Source organism: Thamnophis sirtalis, unplaced genomic scaffold (assembly GCF_051295495.1).
Source record: "Thamnophis sirtalis isolate CommonGarterSnake01/CBP01778 unplaced genomic scaffold, rThaSir2_p1.2 scaffold_7, whole genome shotgun sequence".
Classification (NCBI taxonomy): domain Eukaryota; kingdom Metazoa; phylum Chordata; class Lepidosauria; order Squamata; family Natricidae; genus Thamnophis; species Thamnophis sirtalis.
This window is the reverse complement of record NW_028261387.1, coordinates 64,976,812-65,002,393: the sequence shown is the minus strand read 5'-3', so window position 1 is coordinate 65,002,393 and position 25,582 is coordinate 64,976,812. Positions and strand designations below refer to the sequence as shown.

The window sequence follows — 25,582 nt, the reverse complement described above, 5'->3', positions numbered from 1 at the left end:
GGAAATACAATTATCACTGCATGCATTTCCATGTGGTTGTTATTTGCATTAATGCCATGAATACATTAGAATGAGGTTTGTCTTAGCCATGCCATTTTCATTGCTCAGCAGTATTGTTTCTTTTATTATGATCTCAGCTCCTACTGATCTCAAGTATAGCACACAAATATAATATATGCCTGCCTATACATATAGGCATATGCACTTTTTGTTCAACTGCTTTTATTCCTTTCTTTTTTACTATTGTTTTATTTCCCGTATTGTCTTATGTTATATTAAATCATAATATACACTTAGCAAATAAAGGGAATGAGTGTTTTTCCTCTTTCAAGGAGGGCTATATGTGTTTTGGGTACAAAGGAAAAAATGTATTGCATAATACATTTACCAATGATAGCTCAGTTGTAATACATATTTATTTAAAGCTTTTATATAGCTTCCCATCTTATAACAAACTCTTGAGAGACTCCCAATCAAAATTTTAAATAACATAAAAACCTTTAAACCATGCAAGGCATCATACTGAAAGTAGTGTTAATATCTGTTTGTTACTTGCCACATAGTCTTCACTTTCAAAAGTAAATATTGAAATCTTACTTTCACTTTTCAAAGCTTTACCAATATGCAATTCTTAGTAGGAACATAAGGAAGAGTTTGAATAAATATCCCTAAACTTCTACCAAATGTATCACAAATTTGAGAACTCCATAGGATTTTGAATGGGAAAATGCTATAGCACTATATTCTAATTCCCAGTAAAAAAATGGCACATTATACCAGTCTGAAAACTGGGAATTACAGTCCTAATGCCTTTGCAAAACATTTAAATTGGAGAAGGCAAGTATGTATTTAAATCCCAAATATATGCCAAGAAATTTAAAAACAGAGAAAAACAAGACTGACCAACCTAAAAAAAAAAAAGCACTTCAGAGCTTATATTGAATATTTTATTTACTTGTAAATGTTTCCAGAATGCTCACTTGTACACTCTATTCTTATTGTGTTGAAAGTAGTGTTAGTAAAGGAGAATAATTTTAGTACAAGTTTGAGCTTGGTGCTCTCTGAGCTTGGTTGTTTTCTTGGAGATGTTTCATTACCCAAACTAGATAACATCATCAGTGCTAATCTTTGGTGATCAAACATCTGCATGAAAGTAGTGCATTAATTCAGCCATCAAATTACACAATTACTAATAACAATATAGTAACCAGGAAAATGTATGCATTATATGTTTAAGCTACTAATACATAAGAATATTTACCGTAGATTTCAAAATCACTTTCAGGATGTGTTAAGTCTATGTAAATCTAGCTTGAACACACTTTCTGTTAGAGAAATGCACCATGAGATGCATGCTGAAAATAGAACTGTGAAAGAAATTGAGTAAAATGAATTTTGAGTAATATAGATCAGTTTCTTGACTTTATATATATTACAGTGTGAAAATATGTCTAGAGCCATGATTCCCAACTCAATCATTTTTTCTGTTATGCAATGTAGTCCTCCATAAAATCTTTGGAAAATCATATTAGTCAGATGGCATCTACAAGATTATTAAAAATAATCTCTCTCATTCTCCACTTACATCTCTTTCTCCCTCTCATGTTATTTTTGTACCTACACCAAAGACCATCTGCAATATCATAGACTACCAAAACAATAATCCTGGCACTACAGTTTGGAAATTGCTGCTAATGTACATACATTGCTTATTACTTGCAATTTTATTTCAGGAGTCTAGTTATATATTTTTCCACAGGCTTATTTTTTCAGATATGTTATTTAATTGCTCTGTTGGTATTTCCCCACCTACTCAGATGCAAAAACATCCTTTTATTATTGGAATTTGCATAACATTTGCTTACAAGGACATGTATTTATGCAAAAAATGTATCTTCACATGTACTGAAATATAGATTAAAACCGACATTCAGTGATTTAGAAAACCAAATATTCCAAATATTTTGACAAAATAAGCATGATTTTCACCTCTCAAGAATGTTCCTGACTGCCAAGAATATAGATCTTCTGTTTCTTACATTCCTCAAATGTCAAACCTCTGACATTGGATGGTAACTGGTGCAGAAGTTTTAACATAAAAATAGTTGAAATGAGAAGCAAGAGTAGCTATCAATGCCCTAATACAGAAATTATATGAGGTCCTGTGAATATGACTGCATATTTGTTAATTTATTTACTACTTATCAGACACTTTAATTGGAACAATCTCTAAGTGAGATATACACTCCATCCAGAACAAGGGCTAAAACAATGCATTAACAATACTTAATCATTAATAAACCTTTTGCATCAATAAAAATATATACCATCACAAACAGCAGAACAGCAATATCCACTTCAGATATCCACTTTAGTCCCTATAGGTTTCATGAAACAACCGAGTCTTAATTATCTTCCCAAATTCCCAAAGGATGGGAGCTGCTGTATCTTGTTTAGAATCTTTTTTTTTTAAGGCTTTTATATATGTATAAATTATTTCTATATAGAGGGTAATGAGGAGCTGTCAATTTTCCCATCCTGCAATAGTTCTCTCATTAACTGCACAGTGTTCCACGTTTTTGAGAGGACTATATGAGAAATATATACGGCTATAGAATATACGGATGAACAAGCACAATTCCTACCCGTGTAAATGTATAGAAGGTTATGTCTGGTTCGCCAAATCATAACTTTTGTTGAAAGATAAATGTATTTTATATGAGAGTTTAGATCTACGTAGTTTCTTTTAGATATTGTACATCCAAAGAAGCAGCTGTAGCTTTTCTCAGAATGAAATAATTATCTCTCCCACTCTTTCCCTTTCTGATCCAAAATAGTAAAACACAGAAAAAGTCTGTGTTAAGTTAAGTCTTTCATATGTGAATTATTAAGCTTACTATTATGGATGGATGACAGAATTAGAACAGAAATGAATCTGTTAGGCTGTCATTAGTTTCAACTGTTTAACTCTCTCTTGCTCACTTTCGTTTGCTCTCAGAAAAAGGAACAAACAGAAAAGAAAAAAGAATACACATACACTTCCTTCTTTTAGCAAGCCCTGTCAGATAAGTATCACTCTCCTTTTGTATAATGAGGGACAGGATTTATCATTGCTATAGGAGCAAAAGTAAACATAGCACAGCTGTGCCTCCCAAATGGCTAGCCGAAAGCTTTACATTATTCACAAAGAAACACCTCATGCTAAATTTAATTACCATTTACAAAATCAAGATGAGCCCACATTGCTCTCACACACAAAGTGCTCTTTGGAGTCTTGTCAGCAGCAGCCCTGCACACAGAGCATAATCCTATCTCCATGCTACACAGACAGAGCTGCAGGGAAAATGTTCAATCTTTAATCATGGCACAAAGCTATGCTTTTGTTTATAGCCATTTGAAATTCTTTAAATAAAGTCTAATAGTTCTTCCCCCACCCTCTTTTTCCTCCCCCAGCTTCACCCATTCTATAAACTTTCAGGGATATCTTTATTGTTATTTCTAATTTTGGAGAAAAGTAACATTTCCTGAGATTCAATTTCACTCATAATTGTTGGAAGGAAACTAAATTGTCCACTGTAAACAGTCTGTGTATTGTGTAAAATGAATCTTTATTATAGCCCAATGGGAATTCTAATAAATTTTCCAGTTCAAGTTTTTCCTTTATTCTCTCTTTTTAAAAAAAGAATGTAAGCTTCTTTTTCTTACAGAGCTATTAACATCAATTCAAACATTCTGCAGAAGAGATCTGAAATCTCTCCATACATAATATCACATATACAGACTGTTATATTTTAACAAACAATTGCAACCATTCTATCACCACTAGCACCATCCTTTTTCTCCGGCAGCTTTATTTTCTGGAAATTAGAATGGTTTTTCCATGTGCTTGAGTGCATGCTTAAAGTCAATGATAAAAAGTACCTCATTAGTTTAGTCTGGCAAATGCAATGCTGTTCAGTATCTCCCCCCCCACCCCATTTAGTCTACTGCTACAAAATGGAAGCTAACTTTCCTGAGCTAGAATTAATAGTACAGTCTCCAATCCTTTTTAATTTCGTGGATATTATATGTAAATAAAAATTCAACAATCATTCTCAAGTAAAACTAATATTAAATATATCATTTTTTGTAAACTGTTATGTTTGAACATTTAATACAAAATGCTTAAAGAAACTTCTTTTTCTCACTGATACTCTGTAATCTTCATAGTAATTAGAGCCATTGGCTCCCTAACAAAGGAAGCAGAAAAAAACAATGCAATATGAATTTCACTCTCTTTGCTTAGATTTTAAGTAAGAAAAACCTAAGCTATCATTTTGCTTTTCTATCAACAACACAAAGTTCTTTAATGGCTGGTGAAAGTTTAGAATGTAAATCCAATTGTATATGAACTTCTTTTGTTAAAGAGAGAGCAACATTGCTAACAACTCTACAATAGGATTTTTCAAACTGTGATTCATGGAATCCCAAGATTATATGAGAACTTGATGGCTTTGTATAAGGGACTATGGGAGGCAAGGAGAAGAAAGTTCATTCAAATGTAGAGGGCATTCGTAGCAATTTCTGAGGTAATATGGGTGGGGGTTGTTCTTGCACAAAATAAAAATAAAAATGCAGTGATACTGAAACTGGCAGCAAAATTATCAATTGTTTTAGCACTAGCAATAGCACTTAGATTTATATACTGCTTTACAGTGCTTTACAGCCCTTTCTAAGAGGTTTACAGAGTCAGCATATTACCCCCAACAATTTGGGTCATCATTTTACCCACCTCAGAAGGATGGAAGTCTGAGTCAATCTTGAGCCTGATGAGATTTGAACTGCCAAATTTCAGGCAGCCGGCAGTCAGCAGAAGTAGCCTGCAGTACTGCACTCTAACCAATGCGTCACCATGGCTCATGCATACTCATGCATATGAGCTTATTTTCCCTATATGTTTCCTACATGGGCAAGTTATAAGGCAGTGATGGCTAACTTTTTTTGTCTCCCGTGCCAAAAGCAGGGGAGAGCAGGAGTGTCATGCACAGGCGTGCCACACCCAGGCTATGCACACGATCCCCCTCCGGGCGCATGCATGCATAATGAGCACTTCGCCCCCTGCTTTTGGTGCCCGTTTTTTACCCTCCCCAGACTCCAGAGGCTTTCTAGGAGCCTGGGGAGGGCAAATACAGCCTCCCACCCTCCGGAGGATGAAAAGTGGCCTATGGGGAACCTGGAAGCTCGGGAGCCATTTGTTAGGGCATGTGAGGCGTTGCCCTGTCAGCTGACTTTGGCCTTCTTTTGAGGCCATTTTTCGCCCTTCTGAGGCTTCCTTGAAGCCTCTGGTGCATGAAAAACTGGCCCTATGGACAAATCAGAAGTTCAAGAACGGACTTCTGGTTTGCTCATAGGGCCGTTTTTTGCCCTCTGGAGCCTTCAAGGAAGCCTCTTGGAGGTTCCTGAAGACTCCGGAGGGCAAAAACCAGCCCTACAAGCAAATTGGAAGTCCATTCCCAAGCTTCCGGTTTGCCCATAGGGCCAGTTTTTCACACTCCAGAGACTTCAAAGAAGCCTCCGGAGAGTGAAAAATGGCCTCAAAAGAAGGCCAAAGTCAGCTGACAAGACAATGCCTCATGTGCCCTAACAAATGGTTCCACATGCCACCAGTGGCAACATGCCATAGGTTCACCATCACGGTTATAAGGAATACACAGATACAACAAACAATTAGCAGAGTGGTACCGTCTAGATAGTGACCATTGACTCCAATTATATTATCAATGAATAAACCCAAATTAAGGAACTTAAGAAATTATTGTATTATTTTAGCATCATAAATGATCTGTAGCAATGGTCTTCTAAATAAATGGCAACCCCCCCCCAAAAAAAGTCTAAAAATGAAAAATCTCATTAAATAAAGGCTGATTACAGGACGTTTGTAGTTTTAGGATTCTTTTTCTGATTCTCAGTTTTGTATTTGAAGGATAATGGTGGCGATGTGGCAGAAGCAAATGTGTTCTCCGTTTAATCCTAGATAGGATCAAGGTTGACCATTGTATGAACAGAAAATCTATTTCCTTTCAAGTCTGCTGTCTGTATAGAATCAGTTCTTAATATGGAACCACAATATCACTTTCCAATGTCTGAAAAGTTAAAATGCTAAGGACAAATCTTTAGAAACTTATTTCTCCCAAATCTATTAATTCTGCAATCATAATTAAAGCTCACAAATATACTTTTCTAGGAGATGGGGAATGGATGCAAAAATTAATATTAGAACTGCATTCTCTTAAATCAATTTTCTTTGCTAAGTCTTCTTCCTGTTTGCACAGGCCTCCATCCAAACACTAAAGTGGACAATAAGGCTTTCCTGTTTGAAGCAAATGGCTCCCAAGTAACCTCTTGCAGGCTAAGTATCCTGTTGTGAAGGAGGAATAAATATAAATATTTTAGTGAGGCAGATCTTAAAAGAAGTGAGGAAACTATTGAGATGGTAGGTTAAAAAAATCAAATATATATTTAAAGGGATTTTATTTCAAAATAAAATATAAAAAATAGAAGTTAAAAAAGTGAGAGAGAAAAGAGAAGACCTCACATAATAAGAGTGTAAAGAAGTAAACTGACTTCTTACAGTACTTTATATATTGTAAAGGTGCCTAAGGAAATATCTAGCATAAAGTAATATAAGGAGAAACTCACAGAACATTGTTAAATGGTTGTATGTTGTATAATCCCAAATATACAGTTTTAAACCTGATGACAGCCAATGTAATATGGTTGTTAAAATAATGGATTAAGAGCGGTGAAACACACATCTCATCTTCCCTTAGGCATGGAAGATAGCAGGATGTTTTTGAGCCAGTCACTTTCTCTCAACCCAAATTAGCATCTGCAATAAACCAGATTAAACCCACATTGCATCATGTTTTAATAAGCTTTACTATAAGTACTAGGTAAGTGCAAGTGGGCACTGCAACTAGCAGGAGAAATGCAAAACAGAAGAACAATAAGTCTAACCTAAGATGCCAATACTAAAACAACAGCAATGATTAACACAACCATTTATCATAATTATCTCAGAAATCTCATTATGTATCTGTTTCTTGACAATCTCTTGCAACAAGAAAGTACTGTATACAACAGACACTTTGGGAACGAGAAGGGAAAAAACCCTAACTAGTAGAAATATCAAGGAGATAAAAATAATTAGCTGTGTATTAAGCATATTTTAAACATGACATTGTATGTTCTTCCTGAAAATGACTAATTCTCAGCTATAATGGTCAAAGGGAAAAGTAGAAGGCAAAAATCTTGGGGCCACTGATCATTAATTTCTGTAAATGAAAGTTTGAAAATTATCATGTGTAATTTTTTTAATATACTGTACACACTCGCATACAACACACACTACTGAATTTTATAAAGAAATGCATACATAGACAGAGAAGTAAAATACATTAAACAAATAATCACAATATTGTTCATAAATAAGATGGAAAGAACAGAAGTTTAGAAATCTTTTTTTTAATTCAGATAATTTGAAAAAAACCTTGAGAAAAACTATTCCACATGCTGAATCATTCTATGAGATTTTGTTTAAACTCATTTTCATTAGATTATTTTTTTCCTCGTAGACAACTACATTTCTATAAAACAAAATAGTTACTATCTTCCACCAAGTTTCCCACTAATCTGTAGCATGATTTCCCCCAAATATTTTACTCTGAATTTGTGGCCAATTAGCATTTCATTTTTGTTGTTTAAAGTTTTGGAATATATCACTGTGAGAAAATCTTATCTCTGATTAATAACCTGTATTCTGTATGTCTTCACTGCTTTAAATTAGCCACTAAGTCAAGTGTGACTATAAATAGCAATCCTCACCCTTTTAACTTGCTTCAGTTTTTCCTAGTTCTGAGAGTGTCTTAAATAAAGTCACATTTCTGAGACATAAATTTTGGTTGATCAGAACCAATCAAAATTTGTGGACCATGATATTAAACATTTTTTTAATGTTTGAAGAAGTGTGTATTTCTCTCTCTCTGGAAGCTGGGGAGGCCAAAAACGGGCCTCTGGGGCTTCCGGACTACCTGGTTTTGGCCTCCTTAGCCTCCAGAACCACTCTGTCAGCCAAAAACGGGTCTCCTTTTGGCTTCCTGGGGCCTCTGTGTGTCCCATTTTTGGCCTCATTGGCTTTCAGAACCACTGTGGTGCCTAAAAATGGGCCTGTTTTTGGCCTCCTGAGGCCCTTGTGTACCCCATTTTGGCCTCCTCAGCCTCCAGAAGGTGAGGGGGGCTGGCGGCAAGGTGGGACGATGTGGGGGGCACCCTCAAAGTCCCACGTGGGCCGGATTAATGGCTTCAGCGGGCTATATCCCACAGGTTGTTTGAGGACCCCTGCTGTAAAGGTTGGGAAACTGATCTATACCAAAAAAACAACTTTTAGCATCATCTTTCTATTTTACTGCATCATAATAAACACAGGAGACACAGACCTATTCATTTAGGCTCCATCAACCATCATGGTAAAACAAAGACTAGTACTGAGACATCCATGTTTTTACTACTAAGATTTTCATTATTTTCAAACTAAATCATAGTAATGTCTTCCTGGTTCAGTGCTTTAAAAAATCTTTTGTCAGACAGGAGCTCATGCAAAATTCAGCTGCCTAGATCTTCCCTTGCACTCACATTCAGCTCAATATTACTCTTGTTTGAGGGTAAAATGATATATGGTGAGTCTGTATTCCATTACACTGAATATAACATTATAGTGATTATTTCAAAATGGCACATGAGAGTACTACCATGCATCATGCTGGGAAAGGTGTTTAATATTAATCACTACATTCCTTATAGTCCCTTGATACAGTACTTCCTTGTATTTATTCTTCCAATGTTGCATATTCTATCTATCTATCTATCTATCTATCTATCTATCTATCTATCTATCTATCTATCTATCTATCTATCTATCTATCTATCTATCTCTATCTATCTAATCTAATGTAATCTATCATCTCTTCTCTCTCAGACACACACAGAGTTGTTTAAGAAAAACTATGATCAATAACAGGATATCTTCATATATAAGTCCAGCAGAAAGAAGCACTCATCCTGCTCACTCATCCTTCTTAGGCACTTTGAAATTTAGGCTTCATTTTGCAGTAAGTTTATTTTTTTATAAATATTAATATTAATTGAAAGCACTTAAAATGTTATTTTCTATCCATTCCATAATCTATAAAATTAAATGAGACTAGACAGTTTTGCAGATGATCATCATAACATTTAACACTGATTCAAGCTTATTTATTCATTTACAGTATTTATTTACCTGCCCTGAAGTTCTGGTTCAGCTTATTATTTTCCCAATCAGGAGAAACAGCAACAGGTTCAATGACTTACACCACTATTCTGGTTCAATCCATGTAAACCTATTAGCATCAGTTTCTAGATCGATATATATATATATATATATATATATATATATATATATATATATATATATATATATATATATATATATATATATATATATATATATATATATATATATATATATATATATATATATATTTAAGACAAAGACATAATACATTCCTTGTCTCAAATACAATTTCTCACATTGTTTCATTGCCCTATTTTACAACCTTTTTTAAGAGAATGCTTCCCTTTCCTCCTATTGATTTTCTTTTCCTTGGTAAAAATATCCAACTATGGGATTTTTGCAATTAGTCCTTCTATATTTCCCTGAGAAATTGGATCCACTTTCCTTCAAAATTAGGAGACAATTCTCTAATCCAGGAAATCATGCCTCAGGAGCTACTTATGATTCTTCTCCATATGACTAGTTGTGTTAATGGTATAAGAGTTGACATTTGAACATTGATCAGAACAAATTGCTAATTGTATGTTGTTCAGGATGGATAAAAACTGACAATTTAAAAAATAAATAAATAAAACCCAGGATTTTTAAATTTTAAATTGTTTTTATTATTTTTATCAAATTTATTTTAATAAAATGCTTTTGGATTAAAAATCTAGATTTATTCAAAATTTAGTTTATTCAGCATGGAATGGAGCTTAGTTATGTAGCATGAGTATATTCTGCAATATTTGGACTGCTGATGAGTCAACAGCGGGTCAGAGAAGGGGCCGCTGGGGACAGAGATGACAGTTACTCTTTAAAAATTATGATTTAAATTGAATTGATTTAAATCAAGCCTTTTTACTAGTGATGTAAATTGTGATTTAATTTGCAATTTAAATCAATTTGATTTAAATCAAATCCACCCTGATGTTGTTCAGTCTCTATTAACTGACTTTTAAGTAACTTTATACAACAAAATATCCAATTAAAAACTGTGCATAGCTTTAGGATAACATATCACACTACAACCATTTCCCTTATGGTATTCACACATAGCATATACCATATTTTTCGGGGTATAAGACACACCTTTCCCCCCCCCCTAAAAGAGGGTGAAAATTTGGGTGCATCTTATACACTGAATGTAGCCCCACCCACCCACTGGCCCCAACCCTTTGATCTCTGCCGCCAATCAATTTACCACGTTGCAGCAAACAGGGGCTTGTGAGGCTTCAATAGGCTATAGCAATCCCTGCAGACTGAAACAGCTGACGATGGGAGAAATTGAAAGTGAAACTTGCTGTTTGCTCCAGGTGGTAAATTGCTGGGAGGCAGAGGCAGATTTTTTTAAAGACTGCTTTATTATTATTCTAGACAACTTAACAAAACGAAGAGCTTTTTAAGATAAATGCTTGATCTGAAGAGGCCCAGTGCTATTGTTTTAAAAAGTGTTATTCTTTTACATAGCAGAGAATAACTATACTCCCACAAAGCACCTCAATTTTAACAGCATCTGTACAAGTATAGTCTGAAATATAACACTACAGTGTATATTGTCTGTACTGTTTGCTGTTTGTTGCAAGGAGGCAAATTGCTGGGAGGCAGAGGTAGATATTTTTCCCTTGTTTTGCTCCCCAAAAACTAGGTGTGTCTTATATTTCAGAGGGTCTTATACTCAGAAAAAAACAGTAGATCAGCCATTTATGATGTATAAAGGACAAATGTGATATATTGATCAGTTTCAGATGAATTAATATGTGTAAATCTTTACAATAGCCAAACACGATGCATGAACAATATAGGAGAAATAACTAGAGAAATTTCACAAAGACTTTGACCACAAGACTGGAAAATCTAACTGCCTTCTATTAGCTGATTCATCTACCTAAAGTGATTGTTTTAGAATGAGAAATGTCAGGAGAAAGCCAGAAAATCATTATTCTTCCTTTCAATTTTTCTGTCTTTACAACAATGGGCCTTCTCCTATGCTGCCCCCAACTGAATCAACTACTATTGACCATTCTTTTGTCTTTTTGTGCAAAGGAACTTTTGCTAAAAAAATTTTTTTAATTTACCAGATATGGCTCAACAGAAGAACATAAGCAGAATAACATGAACTTGTTCAGCTAAATAGTCATTTTTGAGCATCCACAAATTAATGTAGGAGTATGCTGTTGTAGGAGTATGCTGTTGGTTCTATTCTAGTATATTTAATTCTAAGTCCTTTCTTTCTAATGTATAAATTGTATAAGCAGCTTTGGTGTTTCCTCTCATAAATTACAGCAACCACTTTACATTTATTTGAAAACAGCTAATTTACAATACAATAGCAGAGTTGGAAGGACCTTGGAGGTCTTCTGGTCCAACCCCCTACCTAGGCAGTAAACCCAATACCGTTTCAGACAAATGGCTATCCAACATCTTCTTAAAGACTTCCAGCGTAGGGGCATTCACAACTTCTGGAGGCAAGCTGTTCCACTGATTAATTGTTCTAACTGTCAGGAAATTTCTCCTCAGTTCTAAATTGCTTCTCTCCTTCATTAGTTTCCACCCATTGCTTCTTGTTCTACCCTCAGATGCCCTGGATAATAGTTTGATTCCCTCTTCTTTGTGGCAACCCCTGAGGTATTGGAACACTGCTATTATGTCTCCCCTAGCTCTCCTTTTCATTAAACTAGACATACCCAGATCCTGCAACCATTCCTCATATGTTTTAGTCTCCAGTCCCCTAATCATCTTTGTTGCTCTTCTCTGCACTCTTTCTAGAGTCTCCACATCTTTTCTACATCATGGCGACCAAAGCTGAATGCAGTATTCCAAGTGTGGCCTTACCAAGGCATTATAAAGTGGTATTAACACTTCACGTGATCTTGATGATCTCTCTCTGTTTTTTGTAGCCTAAACTGTGTTGGCTTTTTGGCAGCTGCTGCACACTGCTGGCTCATATTTAAATGGCTGTTCACTAGGACTCCAAGATCCCTCTCACAGTTATTACTATTGAGTAGTTTGGAACAGTCAAGTTTAGTGTAGTGGCTATGTGGTACACTATAGCCAGAAAGATCCAGGACTGGGTTCCTGGGAATTCACGAACTGTCTCTGGTTTACTCACTGAAAGATTATTACTACAGAGATAAAATTGGGAAACTACATGCTTTGTATGCTACCTTGTAGGATAAAAATTAAAAAATAAATTAAGAATGCCATCAGCAATTTCCTAGGAACAAGCTCCAATGAATTCAATTGGACTTTCAATTGAAATTAACAAGCATGTACATTGTATAGCACACGATTGTAATGTTGAAAACGTCAAGTTTTTTTTAAAATTTACCCCCTTAGTTGGAATATATTTGTTTCTATGATTCAAGTTTAGTCTGATGTTCAGTCCCCAATGTATTTAGGCAACTGATTTTAATTATACTGTATTCTTTTGCCTGGAGACCTGTTTCATTTTACATTAAAAACTTCCATCTGCTGTCTTACTGCAATATATATTAGATAATTTTTTTACAGTGAAACAGCATGCTTATTTAGAATATTTATATCATCTTATAATATGCAATACTAAGGGGAGAAAAACCCTTTGTCTGACTTTCAACAAATATAACAACATTTTCCAACTTCTCATTAAGCCCTTATTATACTATTATTTATTTTTACATTATAGGTTGCTTACCAACACATTGCAATAGGCAATGCTTCATAAATAGCAAAACTATTGTGATTATAAAGCAAGCACCCAAATGCAATTTATTAACAGATAAACCTTGGCTAACCCTGAATGAAGACATTTAGTAGCAAAAATGCTACTCCAAAATCCCATTTTAAATAAGTCACTCAGACAGCTGTGCCTTTATAAAACACATTAAGCACCACTCAGAGCCCATATGGCTCAGGGATATATACAAATTATACAATTTCTGCCATCTGATCAAATGAGAGGGACATATTGACCTTAGAAATGAGTTAAATAAGAGTTGTAATTCAGCACCCAACAGAGGACACAGTCGTAATGCATCCTGACATCTGATCAAGCAACCTGACCATTTGACCTCATATTTAGCTCTCAAGAATGGCAAAGCATGGCTTGTCTTGCAACTTCCTTCAGACCACAATGCAAAGATGAAACTAAGGATTTATTTTTGGATACACATGCTGATATGTATATCTGAGCAATCGGGATACAAATATGCACATTAATTTATTAAAAGCAGAATTGTTTAATTCTATTTCAAGACTGCTCCAAATGGTGTACTGTTGATGATGCCTTTGTCTACAGTAATGAAACTATGCATTCTACTTCTTTGATACCTTGAAGCCATTCTGCATTGGCAGTTGCTTGAAATCACAGACAAGATCCTTTCTCATTATGGTAAATCAGAATCTCACAATTGAGTGATTTATTTTAAGTACAGACTGGTTTTCTCCAAAGTTGTCAGTCTGTTAAGTATTTTCAATCCATGTGATTTTCTTGTCAAAGTACAGAAGTGGTTCACCATTGTTTTCTCCCACACAGTACGAATTGATGGATTTGCCATACTCACTACAATGGCCATCTGCTATACCACTGTTGCCAATATGGGTGCCTGCTTGCTTGCTTTAGCTGGGACAGCAGCAATAGCAATAGCAGTTAGACTTATATACCGCTTCATAGGGCTTTCAGCCCTCTCTAAGCGGTTTACAGAGTCAGCATATCGCCCCCAACAACAATCCGGGTCCTCATTTCACCCACCTCGGAAGGATGGAAGGCTGAGTCAACCTTGAGCCGGTGAGATTTGAACCGCAGATAGCAGTCAGCTGAAGTGGCCTGCAGTACTGCACCCTAACCACTGCGCCACCTTGGCAGGAATGACCTTCATGCCTTGGGTGATTCTAACGGAAATGTTCACTTGTGAAATATACTCCCAATGTTCTTCATTCATCCCTCCCAGGAACAGAGAAAATTCCCACCACCACTATCTCCATGATGGAGCAAAGAACTAGCTCTTTAGAGAAGGCTTTAATGCTGAAAAAGGTAAAAGAAAGGGAAGAAAAGGACTATTGACAGCATGGTGGATAGAGTCAGTTACAATGGTAATAAATGCACCATTGAGAAACCTGATGGATGAAGTCAGGGACAGATCATCATAGAGAAAATCTATCCATGTGGTCTCTAAGAATTAACAATGACTTGATGAAATATAACCTTTTTTAAAATCAATTTAGGATTCCTTAGATTATAAGCCTACTTTTCCAAAAGAGGAACTATGATAGCAATAGCACTTAGACTTATATACTGCTTCACAGTGCTTTACAACCCTCTCTAAGCGGTTTTACAGAGTCAGCATATTGCCCCCAACAATCTGGGTCCTCATTTTACCACCTCAGAAGGATAGAAGGCTGAGTCAACCTTGAGTCTGGTGAGATTTGAACTGCCAAATAGCAGGTAGCCTGCAGTACTGCACTCTAACCACTGCACCACCATGGCTCATTATCTTGTCCTATGTTTCAGACACGAAATGAATTGCAGGTGATTTCCAGCCTTTGTTTGTTTTAAAACTGTCATTTCTGCAAAACTCTGTTTGGAACATATAAATTATACATGTGTTAACACTCAATCTATATTGACAACATCAATGCTTTTACTTCTGTCAGTTGTTCCACAACTATGCTAAAAATGTTTAAACTTATAATTGATTTTTTAAAAAGTTTAAGTAAATCACAAAATGTTTTGTTCTTTATTTGCTGACTTGAAAATCAAAAATGTAGAATTTTCAGTCCAATATAAATTGCTTTACAGCAGCTATTAGAAAATACCTAATTAAATTGATCTCAGATACATATACATATATGAGTTTCAAAGTTAGTATTTCCTTGATGTTCTTGTAGGAAAAAACCTGTATCCTTTCTTTATAATATTCTGTCATAAGAAGAGTATTACAATAGCAATTTGCTTCAATAGTTCTTTTGCAGGAAAATATTCATTTTCACTACGGGTACACTACATGATAAGCTAAACAGACAGATCAAACATGCAGTCTTTGGATCAGAGAATTATTCTGCTCCCTACAGCGATCTAACCATGCCACTAAATAAAGTTATCCAGAACTAGGGTGTTTGTACTTTGTGTTTCATATTGATTGGTTTTCTGGACCTTTGCTTTGCAACAATGAACGAATTCCTGGTCTCAGTTTCTTAGTGTTACCCCTTATTTATACTTTTGGTGAATGAATTTTTGAGACTGTTTTGTTTAACTCTTGATCTGTAGCTAAACTACATTCTTACTCACTGCTCTGATTACTGGTGATTAGATAATAAGGCTTAGCTAGCTTCATCCACCTACTTCTAGTGGATACTCAACACGTGGCATACTTCTAAGGCTAAGCAGATTTGATCCCAACAGTTAAAACCAGCTGCATATGAATTCAGTCATTCAAATAACAAGTCAACTGAATATTGTCTCCAGCTTCTAGCATTAAAACTAACCGAATGCATAAGCTTAGTCCTTCCCAATTTAATGTCTTCTTGCAGGCTGGGAATTCTGAGTTATGCCCAAACCTACTTGGTAGATACCAAGTTAGGAAAGTTTGGTATACATCTTAATTAAATTAATATCAATTCATAGCTAAATCTTGCTTAACAGGTTTTTAAACCAGTGTTATGATGTTATAATTTTGTTTCTTTCCTTTCTCTTTGTTTTTTGGTTAAGGAGAGATTATTGACATTATAATGCATTAAATCATTTTCCCACTGCAGCACTGTACCATACTGAAAAATTCTAAAAAATACAGAAGGAAGGAACACTGATAATAAGTCTACACTGTTTAGATCCTAACATCATTACTCCAATAAGAGATAGGCAGACAATCTCTATGAGAGAAAATTGATTAGGGTGAAGAATGAAAACCTGCCTCTTTTATTAGACACAATAGATTCTTCGCTCATCTCTGGGGTCAAATGGCCATCACTGTTTGATCACATGTCAGGTTCCATTAATACCTAGGCCCCTGTTGGGGATTGCATTACATTTTGCATTGACTCATTCCAAGGGTCAAAACCCCTTCTGATTTGATTGAACATGAGAAATTATTCTCATGCAGCACACTGTGATTTAAGAGTTTCAACTTTGTTATTATAGTACATGCTGGATACTTTTGACAATGCAGCTAAAAATGTACAAGCCACCTACTTTAAAACAATTCTAGTGGGGATGAAACTTTTGCTGTCTTTCAACCATGCTTTAAATAAATCAATGTAAGTGTACACTTCTTTTCAAGGAAATATCCTTACAATATTATTCATTCATTCTCTCTCTCTGTGTGTGTGTGTGTAAATATAAAGCTGTTTTCCAAGTAATGTTTTCTATCACCAATTATTCTAATTCAGATTTGATTTAGGAGTAGAGATCTTCTTACAATCCTATGTTGTCTACTAAAACATTCCTCCTACATTCAATATCATAAAATAAAGATTGCTCAAAAATAGATCGATTTTAAGCAGAATTTGCAAAGTGCATAAAAATCGTAAAGAAATATAATTTACTTCACAACTATGTAACCCTTTGGGTCGTCCTTTGAAAGAAAGGTAGTGCAATCTGATATAATCATAATGAATATTATATTTTAGTCTGGCATTTTTTCCCTAATGATGGATGGTCCCATGATCATATAAGAAGAGTATATACCATAAATAAAAAAATAATTATAGTGGTAAAGAAACTTTGGTAATAATTCAATAATTATTTACCAAAGCAGAAAGACCATGGGCAGGAAAAAAAAGCACTGGAGGCAACTTCCTACCAGTTTCCTTAATGACTTTGCTTATGGGAAGCTGCTGGAAAACATTGAAAATCATGATCACATGACTGCAGGGATGATGCAACAGCCACTTTTATAAATAAAACTAAACATCATTGAAATATCAATTCTACAGAAGTAGTAGGTCCCTGATTTTTTATACATTCCTTAAGTTAGCAGATTTTAGGGACCTTGATTAAAAAATTGTTGTGATATAATGTGTTGTTTATGCTAACTTGAGGATACAAGCAGACAAACACAATGAGAGTTTTAAGAGTATACTAAACACATTGGCTCATCTTTTCATAGATATTTCCTTACATAAACAGAGAAACAGAATGGCGCAAAAAGAAAGCTGGCAGAGAGCAACAGAAATCATCCCTTCTCCTTCTCAGATGATCCCAAAGTCTGCCATTTTGCCAAAGGAGAGAGACAATATGAGCTGTGATCTATGAGGAAAACTGCATCCCTCTTCCCCATCCTGGTGTGTCCCCAAGAGTCCCAAATAACAGGAATTAACAAAGGCAAACAATCAAGCAGAAAACAGCACCCTAATCAAGGAATTAACAAGGAGAAAACCACACTTCCATCAAAACTGGCAGGGCAAGCTACTGCATATAAACAGGGAGCAAATCACATACTCATTAGTGAGTAATGAAATGTCTGCAAGCAAGCAACTTTCCACAATTGCAGTTTTTATTAAAAGAAAAAAATAAAATAAAGCAAGGAAGGTTAAGTTTTTAGAAATATGTCTATGGAGATTCTCAGTCATCCAGGTCATGGTTGTCTCAAAGGTGCTTTTTCAAGAGGTAACTGGACTTTTTGGTTTTTCTTTGAAAACCTTTCGCTTCTCATCCAAGATGTCAGAAGGGCTGACACCAGAAGCTTCTTTAGAGCTAAGTAAGGAGCGAAACATCTTCAAAGAAAGTCCAGTTGCTTCTCGAAAAAGCATATTTGGGGTTTTCGATATAATTAAATCATGTGTTAAATCAACACAATGGGTGTCAGCTTATAAAAATTAGATTTTGCAGCACTACTACTTTTTGCAATGCAGTGGATATATGAATTGGCTGTAAAATCTACAAAACGTTCATTGGCATTGTCATATACCTCATCCAAAGCTACTCTGTAGTATCTATGGAGAGAACAGAATACACAGCTAACTTAATATTCCAGCATCATTGTATGTGCATGTATGAAATACTTCTTCTCCTATGCAGATCATTATCCAACCCATTCAAGCATACAAGATCAAAATAGTTTTCTATTTTAATACTGAACTTACATTTCACGTATTTTTGAATTAACAGCAGGAATAACACTGTTATTATTCTTGCCATGCTCCAACCCACCTCTTCTCTTCTCTATTTTTTTTTAATATAGCCTGGATAAGAAACATATAAAGTTGGTCAGCTGTATTGGTTTGCTTTTTGTGCTTTGATTTTTCCCCCTAGTCAAATGAGCTGATATAACCTTTAATAAACAGACCAATTTTTAAAAAATCTTTATTTTTTCATTGCAAAATGAGTTTTTCCTCTAAAACTCTTGCCTTTAAATCAATAACAAAAAAAAACCTATTTTTTCATTGAACAATCTGCAGTTTTTCATGACTTTTATCCTGATGATATTTCTTATACTTTTTTCTGCTATCAATGTGTAAAAATCACGAAGCCCTGACAGGCAGGACTTTATGAAATTTTATTAATTTCATTTAATAATTATTGCCCTATATTCCTCAAAGGATTTTTCTTTCCAAGTTTATCCAAAAGAAAGAATTGTTACAGAAGCTTCTTCGCTGAAGAAACAGAAATAATATATTTGAGTATAGGATGAGGTAACTTGACCTGGTAAAGATATTTGTGAAAAAGATATTGGAACAGTAGTTGATTGCAAACAAAATACTTTAAGAAAGGTTCAGAGAAATTGAAAACAAGTTCAAAGAAGGGAAAAAAGATAATCAAGGGATTAGAAATAGCTGAATATGTTTAGCCTTGAGAACAGACAATTGGAGAAGCACACTCTTCAAATACCTCAAAATATCACAAAAGGTTAAGACCTGCTTTTTTAAAAATTCCAGATTGCAGGACCATATTATCAAACTAAATGATGGAGAAACAGATTCCAAGCAAGTATTACAGAAAAAAGTCATGTCAGTAAGAGTTGGAGAACTTATGAAGTAGAAAATGTGTTTTATTTCAAACCCCAAACACACAAATTTCTGTTCTGTTGAATTCTTCTGGACAGGTTACTCTTTGGTTTGGCTGAAACCCAGACCACTATGGTTATTTTGGGTTTCATTTGAACAAAATCTGGAGGACTTTACGGTGCAAGAGAAGCAAGGCAGTGGTACCCCCACTTCTCTCTTACCCGTGCATCAACTTGCCTAACTTTTTTTTTGCCCTATTTCCTTTTAGCTTACCAATGCTTTGCCAACACTGATGACCTTGACTTTTTCATACACCATCCATTTTGAAACACCTCTGGTCAGAACATGCATATTTTAGGTTCACACCTAGATAAAATATATGTATTTTGATTTGGATACAATTTGGTTCATGGAAAAGTTTGTGCACCTAAGAGCAGATTGACAATCACCAAGGAAGGTGATAAGTTCTCCTTCAGTGGTAATTTTAAAGTGGAAGATACAGTTATTTAAGCTGAACACTGACTCAATAGCTAAATCAGCTGCTACCAACTAAATTATTGCTTGTTTATATTTCATGATTTTCAAATTTCACATAATTTTTTTTGTGAAAGGTCTGATCTCTGACCAGCAGAAATTTACATGTACATGTTCACACCTAGGAGAAATATAATTGTCATTGGTTACAATAGTTTTTTATTCTGGGTGCCTTCAATATCTTCCTTCTAACTGTTGTATAAAATCTTAAATCTCATAACATCAGTTCAAGTAAGAATTTCTACTGCTTCAACCAAAACAGTCTGATTAATCACTTGAGCATAACAGATGTGTTCTGTAAAAAAAATATGCTTGCTTATGTTGAGTTTTCTAGGCGTGGATTAACAACATATTTTCTAGTTTAAATCCCAGACTAATTCACTATTTAAACCAACTTTTAAATTAAACCTTTAAAGCAACTAAACCTTAATGGAACAAGATTGAAATCTCAAAGCCATAGTAAAGAGCTTTGCTCCATGCATAGGCCCTCAAAAGCTCAACACAGGGCTGGCTTTTGGCTAAAGTTGAGTAGGCTTTGGCCTAGAGAGCCACTTGCTACTTCTCCTTCTGAATCATTCTAAAAATACCAATTTCCATGTTGGCAGAACATCAGTCAAGCTAGAGGTACTATATTATCCCGAGCTGGCATCCTAATTACATCCTAATTTAAATGTTCCACAAACAGCAGAAATGAGAAGTTTCTGCTTGCTTTAATTGCAGATTAATGTGTTTGCTAAATCTGAAACTTTGTTTAGTAACTATAGCCAGCAGACACGACTATTCTTTGGTATAATTCTAGAAGTGTAGTTAAGATTAACATCAGTTGGCCCAGATATTCTAGGCAATTTCTAGGTACCTAAAATCAGCCCAAACTTTATAATTCCCTGAGCAATGATACCAGAACAGGAGATGTTTAATGTCTGTGTTTGCGTACTTTCTTTCTACTTTTCTTAAAATATGAAATGTTTTAAAAACTGAAAGAGCTGATATTAGATATGCCCATTAATGTAAAATTTATATACATTATGCTATTCGTACAGTTTGAGTTCTTCCATATAAAGAGCATCATATTCGAATAGCACAAACATTACAAACAGAATAAAACATTTTGTATATCCCCCCTAGGCATTTAGAGACTGAGAATAAGAAATTAATGGGGGGGAAATCAAATATCTTTATTGTGCAAAATAATCATATTGCAGTACCGTAACTGTTAACTTCATCAAACTTTTATTCATATCTTATTTCATTTTTTCTTTGCCAGTTATTTTTTCTCTTTGCAATTTCTGTTTATATTATCCTAAAATATTTTTCACTCACAAATTATGTTATAGTATCATTTTATTAATCTTATTTTTGACAGAGCATTTCTGCATTTCCAATTCTTTGTATTTATTACAAAACATCAAGCAGCAATAAGATGTTTCTATATAGCAACAAAGAAAGAATTCGAACATAAAAGGTAGCAAATTGCTAACTTAAGTTTGTCAGCTATAAGAATAATATAGCTAATGGTAATTGTGCTCTCCCCATCTGCCACTTTCTGGAAAACCTCCACAGTTTTTAACAGCGCATTCTGAGATATGACTTTTCAATGTTCAAGATATCACCATATTTTTCAGAGTATGAGACGCACTGGATTATAAGACGCAACAAGGTTCTGAAGAGGAAAACTAAAAAAAACATTTTTGCACTCTGCAAACCTCCCAAAAATGGTCCAGTTTTGTGAAAATGGGCTCATTTTTTTTTCAAAAAAAGAGCATGAACAGTTCTTAGTAGGTTTGTAGAGTACTCCTGGGGAAGGGGGGGCAAAAATGAGCAAAAAAATGGCCCATTTTTCATGAAAACGGGCCCGGTTTATGTCACAAAAAGGGCATGGATAGCCTTTAGAAAGCTTATAGAGTGCTGCTGGGGGAGGGGCACAAATAGGCCATTTTTTACATATTTCTGCCCTGCCCAGCCCCCAGGAGCTCTCTGAAAACTTTCTACGGGCTATGCAGAGCTATTTTGGTGAAGGGATGGAGTTTCGGGAGGCAAAAATGCTGTATTCAGTGTATAGGATGCCCCTAGATTTTCAGCCTCTTTTTTGAGGGAAAAAGGTGCATCTTATAGTCTGAAAAATACGATATATGGTGAATTTAAACCATTCACCAAGTTTCCAACATATACAATAACAATAAATCAGTTTAGAAAAGTTATTTCTAAATGAATTAGCAGATAGTTACTTTCGATCCCAACGAAATCCTGTGAAAATCTACTATCGACAAAATTGACTCATTCTCAATCATTAAGAAAGCAGAACATGCTTACGATTAATGTAGATGCAAACTGCCATACAGCATTTCAGATTCAATTTCAAAAAACTGCTTTGGAGTACCAGAGAAGCACTTGCCTACAAATGCTAAAACAGCTGTCTGTTCCCAAAATCATATGGTTGCCCTCTGGAACTTCTGTATACTTCCAGAAAGAATCTCAGTTGTTTTAAAGATTGGCAGACAGGTTCTATCTCTGTAATCTCAACAAAACTAGAGTACTTTGCCTAGCTCAAGCAGATTCACTATTTGTACATCCTTTTTAACATAAACACTTTAGACCAAATATGAACTGAGAAGCCTGCTTTTTTTAATATGGTACATTCATGACTAAATAATGATTGGTATATAGTATAAATGTAGATAGTGAAGCTGTTAAGGTTTTGGGACCTTGAAAAGAAGGGTTAAAAATAGATATACAACTCCCTGAAACTCTTTGTACTTTTCATGAATGCAAAATTTTAATTTCAACTCACTATACTAATTTTGCTTCAATCTTGGTTTAATTTTAAAGTGGCTCTAGTATTTTTATACATCTTTGAAAATACATATCAAGCAACCCAAAACGTAGCCTGTAACGTGTTAAATGGCTTAAAACAAATGCAAATCAAAAATGGTCAGCTGAGGGAAAATAATTTATTTTATGATCACATGTGATAGACATATTCAAAGCATTTTTTTAACAGCTTCAGAAAGCCAAATAGACATAGCAGGATATACATTACTAGTAGGTCCTTTAATTTGCCTTACATTAAGACATATATTACTAAATAAAGAATGAATTATCAGACAGATTGTCGCAGCATGAATCTCAGAGACAGAATGGCTAACCAAATTATGACATACTGCTGTGCTGGTGAAATTAGTATCTTAATCAGGAGTTAAAGGAGACAGAAAATAGTTTGACTGTGTTTCTTGACTGTAAGGCGAAAAGCAATCAGTCAGGAATGGACTACATTATTATATTAGAATTATTCCTAATTGCCGTAGTTTTAGAAGCAACAAATTATATCAGCTGTTAAGGATTTTTAATATGCCTCACACGCTTATAACTATCCCTTTCCTTTCATCTTTGACCAAGTAAAATTAGTTTCTGTATTGCAAATCATCTTGTAGAATATTTAATTCTACAAACTGCAATTTATTAACCATTAAAATATGCCTTCTTCACTTCCTTGAACAGAAATTATCATTCCATAAAGGATCTAGATAACTATTGCCTTAATATCTTACCCCCCCCCTTTTTTTTTGTATAAAGGACTTATATGAAGAAGGCTATTTGATTGTATCATAAGGCAACTTGCCTGTGCTAGTATAACATTATAACTGGATGACAATGAGCTTTTCTACAATTTGGTTTGCTAGTTAAAGCACCAGGCAAGAAAATTGAGTGCAAGTCCTGCCTTAGCCGTGAAAGTCATCTGGGTAACTTTGGGCCAGTCACTCTCTCTTAACCCAACCTATTTCATAGGGTGGTGATTGTGGAGAAAACAAGAGAGGAAGATGTTTGAACATGTTCACCATTTTGAGTTATTTGTAAAAATAATAAAGACAGGATACAAATCAATATATAAATATTATTCAAACAGGCTATTGGTGGGTTACGTAAAAGCTTAGTAGACTTACAAGAACAGGATAGGATAGGATAGAAGACTACAATTTCATTAAATATTGGATAAAGCTATTCAGATATCAGTAATACTGAAAAAAATAAATGAAATACCATCCAAGATAAAATAGTAAAAAGGAATTAAACAAGGTGAGATTAGCGTAACAATAGCATTGTACAGCCAAAACCCATTGCCAAAATTACATTTTAATTTTCCTATAGAAAACGTAATGTTCCATACATTTTTCTAGGAAAAAATGTTCTAAAATTTGAGGTCATCACCAGCCATGTATGACTATCCTTTACAGCACCCTTTCGTATATTTAAAAGATATGCCCATGGAGAAGATCATGACGCAGCAGGAAAAACATGAGAATCAGAAGTACATTCACTGTAACATGTTATCTTTAATAAATTATCCTAATAACTGACTTGGCTTATCCACAAACATGAATTTGGAATTTTTATTGCAATGTGAAAAAAGCAATGATTTCCATGATTGACCAGCCTGAAACTCTTGTAAGAGTAGAATCCATGGATGCACATGGCACCTTAATGACCCCCTAGCAAGATTAAATGCATTAGATATGAAAGGGGCAAAGTGTGTGAACTGAATTAAAGTTTATTCATGCCATGCTAAAACAACAGACCCCATTCAACCAACTCTATTTTAGATGTATTTTCAAGAGAATCTTTATATAAGGTAATACACGTATAAAGCTTTAAAAAGGAATAATAAGCAGCATCAGTTCTCAATCCAAATTTCTTTCAACCCTACCATTCAGCTGGCTTTGTGTCTAAGATGAGACTACAACTCACAACGTCCTGGATTTTAGTCTGATGCCTTAACCATTATACCAAACTGGCTCTTAGAACCTGTCACTGATTTTACTTTTTAAATTGGTATGCAGAATGGTTCTTTACATTTTTCTATCAAAATATAGAGCATTGAGCTGGTCTGTTAATAAATAAATTTTGAATTTCATTTAGAAGCTCAGCAGTAAATTTCTGTTTCCAGTCACTTAAGTAAATGAGATTCTAAAGATCTGTTATAGTGATGAACAATAAAACAGAAAATTCACTAGCTGTATCCAGACCAGAACTCAGATATTAAATGAAAGCATGAATGCTTTTAGTATTTTGTTAAATCAGAAATCTAATTATGGGAATAATTAGAATTCTTCTTTAAAAACTACATCAAAATACATTGATTTTTAATAATACTTTTTCTAATTTTATTTTCCATTCTTGCACTTAGCCTTAATCCCACTATCAAGGATCTTTTCTGCAGTGTAATAAATACATTTTTTAAAGACTATTCTATCATCTATGGCAGTGTTTCTCAACCTTGGCATTCGCTGGCTGGGGAATTCTGGGAGTTGAAGTCCGGACATCTTCAAGTTGCCAAGGTTGAGAAACACTGATCTATGAGATTACAGAACCAAACCAAAAAAGAGAGCATTGTAAGCCATGTTTAAAGAAGAACAGAGCTCACAGAAATTCTGTGTTCATATTCCTCCATTGTTTGCATTTTTTTCCCTCTTGGGAAATCTCTGAGGCTCCATCTTTGTTATCATTCCATAAGGAGATGTAAGATTTCCTTTTCTCTTTCCATTTCCAAAAGCTGATATAGCAAATAATTTTTTCCTCGCTCTGCTGCCAGTTGTTTTCTTGATTTTATTTTGGTTATATATTCTTACATTTCATTATATTGTGAAGTTTTACTATATGAACAGTTCATTTTTCCAATAGAAATTGTTTTAGAAACGTATGAAGAGAATTGGATTTAAAAATACAGGCCCTAAATAAAATAATATATAAATAAGTTAAATTGTCATGGTTGAAAACATAAAGGAT

The 25,582-nt window shown here is 34.6% G+C and overlaps 1 protein-coding gene across 5 annotated transcripts in view; it reads right to left on the bottom strand.

Moving 5' to 3' along the window:
- Positions 1-25,582, bottom strand: part of TOX2 (TOX high mobility group box family member 2) — a 209,452-nt gene that overhangs the window by 107,920 nt on the left and 75,950 nt on the right. The window lies entirely within an intron of this gene.